Source organism: Callorhinus ursinus, unplaced genomic scaffold (genome assembly GCF_003265705.2).
Source record: "Callorhinus ursinus isolate GAN/ISIS: 27379988/994484 unplaced genomic scaffold, GSC_fseal_2.0 scaffold23, whole genome shotgun sequence".
In the NCBI taxonomy this organism is placed as follows: domain Eukaryota; kingdom Metazoa; phylum Chordata; class Mammalia; order Carnivora; family Otariidae; genus Callorhinus; species Callorhinus ursinus.
Window position 1 is genome coordinate 14702930 of NW_027397085.1, and position 4984 is coordinate 14707913.

Here is a 4984-nt window from a genome sequence, read left to right on the forward strand (position 1 = left end):
CTGGGTTAGTTGTGCCCGGTGGGGTGCTGGAGCAGAGGAAGGGACAGGTGTCCTGCACACATGGGGAGCTCTCGGTGTCAAGGACCCTGTCCACGAGCCATATTACTGGGCCTTCTCATGATGAACATGAGAGCCCTGGCTGGGGTCTCCAGAAAGAAAATTCTGGGCCTCAGAACCAACCCAAAGGTGGCCCACAAGCCCCATGACCACAGCCAAACACAACTTACTGGGAGACTCGCACCCGGCTCCCTCCCTGGCCAGGATGTTTGCCTTTCCTCCCTTCCCACACGGACATCTGAGTGGAAACGACCTTTCTTTCCCCTCACGCTGATGAGAATTTGTTGGCTGGGAGCCTTTACAGTGTGCATTTCCTTCCCAGGGAAGCTGATGTCTTCACAGATGAATTCCTTGCCTTGACATGGAGAAGAGCTGCAGCAGATTTCTCCTCACTGAGGCCCCATCCATTCTGGGTCCTGTGAGAACAATGCCTGGAGCCACTTTTGTCCCAACAAAGGAGGAATTGGCCAGGTTAGTGCTCAAGGAATGGCCTGGACCTGGGTGGATGCCCCCCTCCGTCCTTGTAAGGCCTCAGCTGCCTGATCCCAGGGAAGGGCGCAGAGAGGAGGGGCCAAGGCTGGGGATCAGATACATCCAGGCCCTTGACGGGGATCTCCCAGGAGAGTCAAAGTGAGTCTCTGACTCTGACCAGCCGTGGGACCGTGGAGAAGTGACTTCACATTTTGGCATCTCAATCCCTGCATCCATAAAGTAAGGATAACAATGTGAAACTCAGGGAGTGACTGAGACAAATAAATAAAATGAAAGATGGAGCAGCGCAGGCACATATAATATGGGCAGTCAGTGTTCCCCACTTAAAAATCAACCCCCCATGCCTCAGGCAGCCTTCCTTGATCTCCCCACTTAACGCTAGCGTGCCTATCTGCTCCTCCTTTCATTGGCTGTTCTCCAAAAGCTATGGGTGCGAGCTGGAGACACAGCCCGTGGCCAGGGGTAAAGTGGTGTTCGGGCAGACTACTGGCAGCCCCCCATCCTCGGGCTGGACCTTGTCCTTCCAGCTTTCTGTATTCTCAGTGCTCTCTCTCAGTGATGGCGACCTAAACCTAGTCACATGTGGCCATGGCTAAGCCCGGCTGCCAAACTGTTGATGCCAAGGGGAGAGGGTGGAAGAGGGAGAGGGCGTCACTTTCCAATACCTGGAGCACACACAACACTGTCCAAGATGCTGATGTCCCCAGTCCTGAGGCTCTCTCTCCTTGGGGCAGGGGACCACAGGGCCCATTTGTCCATAGGGTACCTATTTTTCTGAATTTCCTTGCAGACTAGTCCCGCCTTGTGCCTTCATCAAATGTGCTAATATCAGTGATTATGCCACCATGAAGTAGATGTTTCTATAGGCCCGGGGAGGCTTCAGGATCCTTTCATTATGTGCTGATTTCATTAGTGTGGCTCTTGCAGCCTCCAGCTGATTGAGTGATGAAGAACACTGGACATGGTCCCAGTCTCCTGAGGCCTCGGATCATCTCAGCTGTCAGCCCCTCAGAAAGCCCCTGTGCAAAGATGATCTCAGCGCACTAGAAGGGCAGGTCTGGCCTCTGAGTCAGACATGATAATAGCACCATATGAATGACTGAAGAAACACACCTCTGGCTTCTTCTGAGCCATTATTCCACATGCACCAGAGCCAAGGGAAGACCAAAGGGCCAACTAAAAGCAAGAACTTGGGGGATGAGGGAGTGGCTGCCATTGAAATATTGAAAGGGATAAAGGAGTTCAAATCAGAGGCTGCTCAGAGAAGGAAAGTTTCCAACTTGGTGCTAGGTTGTCTGGCTGAGCCCAGCTGCCGGAAGTGGAGCGTGCCTCTCGCCAAATTGCAACAATAGTCAATCTCTGTGCCACAAGTCATTTTCATGTCCTCTTCGTTAAATCTGGGTCTGTGAGTAGGAATTCCAACTCCCAGATCTGGCTCCTCTGGGCTTCTCCAGGGGGCTAGGAGGCCTCCATACGGCACCTGGGATGTGGCACAGGCCAGACCGCAGCTCCACGCCCCAGACCTGGTGGGCATGGCTCTCCAGGCCCAGGGGTGGCAGAAGTGAGCGTGGTAATGTGTGCCATCTCCAGATACTTGGAGAATTCTAGAATTGGCTTCTAAGCCATTCCCAGTGAACAATACTGACGGGAAGCTCACTGTTACCCAAGAACCCACTCAGGCCACACAAACTGGGGCCCATGCCAAGAGTCTCAGGGACACAGAAAGACCTCCCCAGGTGCCATATCAGAGAGGGAAAAAAGTTGGTCTATGCGCTACCTCAAGTCCTGACGTGACTGGGTCCAGTCTGGGTGGGCCCCCCCCCAACACACACACAGTAAACACTTCTCTTCTGAAGTAACTGAGGTATCTCTGCCTGTTGCCATGGCAGGAGCTTTCATGAAACCATCTTCAGCCAAAGAAACAACCAGAGGCTGAGAATGCCTTACAGACCCAATAGCTTATCATGGCGATTGCACTATGAGCTGTGAATCAAATGCCTCCATTTGTTTGATAATGGAATGCCTCAATTTACTGAGCACCTCCCCTACTCCAGAGCCTGAGAGGTATGTCCTCTTTACACATTATGTTCCACAAGCTTCCAAGTACTAAGTGGGGTAGAAATTATTAGCTCAATTTTATGGATGAGGACAAGGACTATCAAAATGACTTTTTAAAACCCATGGCTAGAATCCCCATACATTATGAAGGGGAATGTAAAATGGTACAGTCACTTTGAGAACAGTCTGACAGCACCTCAAAATGTGAAACACAGAGTTGCCATATGACCCAGCAACTCTACTTTCTACCCAAGAGAACTGAAAACATATGTCCACATAAAACTTGTACATGAATGTTCACAGCAGCATTATTCATAATAGCCCAAGGTGGAAACAACCCAAGTGTCCATCAAGTGAAGAATAGCTAAACAAAATGTGGTATATTCATAAAATGGAAATATTATTCAGCAATTAGAAGGAAAGGAAGTTCTGATACATACAACATGGAGGAACCTTGAAAACATACGCTAAGTGAAAGAAGCCAGACACAAAAGACCACATTTTATTCCATTTATGTGAAATGTCCAGAATAGGTAACTCTATGAAGACAGAAAATAAATTAGTAGTTACCTAGGGCAGAGGGTGGGGAGAATTGGGAACGACTATCAATGGGTATGGGGTTTTTTTGGAGTGATGAAAATATCCTAAATTAAGATTATGGTAATGGCTGCACAACTATGTAAAACATACTAAAACCACTGAATCATGTACTCTAAATGGATGAATTTTATGGCATGTAAATTATGTCTCAATAAAATTGTTTAAAAAAATAACATGGCTGGTTGAACCCTATGGGATATCTGTACCTACAAAGTTACCTCTGAACTGAAGGGCAAAACCAGGGTTACCTGTATGTGTTGGTAGAAAGCACAGAGCTCTAGTAAGAGAAAAATCTGGACTTAGGTAACCTTGAGCAAGTTATTCAGTTCTTGTTTGCTAATTTCTATGACTTTTATGGAGATAAAATGGGATAATGCCACTCACAATTTCCTATACTTGTGTTTGAATGTATGTGAATTATAGCTACAATTTCTTAGAAGGGGAACTCAGAAGAACAAGCCAGGGTCCCAGCCCTGAAAAGGACACAAGTCATAGGACCATAACAGAATGCTAGGACTAGGGGTACAGCTGAAACCTGTCACAAGTGTTTTGGCCCAGTGTGAGGACACTGAGGAGCTCAGTAACAACCCTAAAACCCAAGACTTGGGTCCAATCAACAACCAAGTGATCATGCTGAGCCTCAAGGAGGGGACCTTGACATACTAAACACCCATTTGCCTTGGTCATGCCTAGTTCTACAACTTGTGAGAGGCCTGAAAAAGTGGTAGAGACTCCAGTTGCAGGGGGTAAGGACTTCAGAAGCAGGGTGGGAAGATGGGAAGCAAGAAAGAGAGCTACATGAATAAGCCCAGTCCTTTAAAGATTGTCAACATCCCAAATGGCCATGTGAATCTATAAAGACCTATTTCATTGTTGTGAAATGGTCCAGAACATGCCATATGGATGGGAGAAAGAAGGTGGCCCTACTTAGATTATCTACAACTTCACTTTTCATTCATCACATTCATCCCCAAATATTCCCATTCCCAAATCCAAATCTAGGCCAATGGCTTCAAAACAGTTCTTGTTCCCCAGATCTTAGAGGGTAGAGGAGGAAGCAGTACGTCTACATCAGTCAATAAGTTCTGCTAATCCTTCTTTCTTCTGCAGTGTCTTTAGCACTTATCTTCTTTTGAAAGACAGGGAAAGAAGAGAAAAAAATATATGGGTGTACAGTTAAAACTTCAGCTCCTGATTTTCAATTCAATTAACCCACTTGAGACTCAGAAAGAGTACCATGCATAGTGATGTAGGAGAGATCTAGGTAATAGTAAGTACCTCATAGGATCTCCGTGAAGAAAGAATAAGATGGTGACCCCACTGAACAAACTGTAGACTTGGAGGCAGGCAGAAACTGGCCTACGTCTGAAATTTCTTTAAACTTCAATTGCCAATCTCAAAAACTGCCAGGAAATATCTACTCAGAAAATACCAAGTGCCATGTGTGGCATCAGTAAGCCTCAACAAATAGTAAGAAAAGAGAAGCACTTTCCACAGTGATTGGCACAGTCATAGACCCTGCCTACACTGTTTCCCAAGGTAGTAAGGGTCAGACAGCCAAGATGTGATTGAGAAGAGGCCAAATACACGCAAGGAAGGGCCTAGAAGACCCCAGTGTGGAAGAGGCTAGAGGAGAGCTATTGTACGTGGCTTAGTCTGGCTCAGAACTGAAGCAGTTTCTGTCCTGGTTGGAAGCTTTCTGTGGGGGAAAACACCACCTCTGGCTGCCTTGAGCAGGAAGGCAGACACTGTATCAGGAAGAACTGGTCAACTTGGC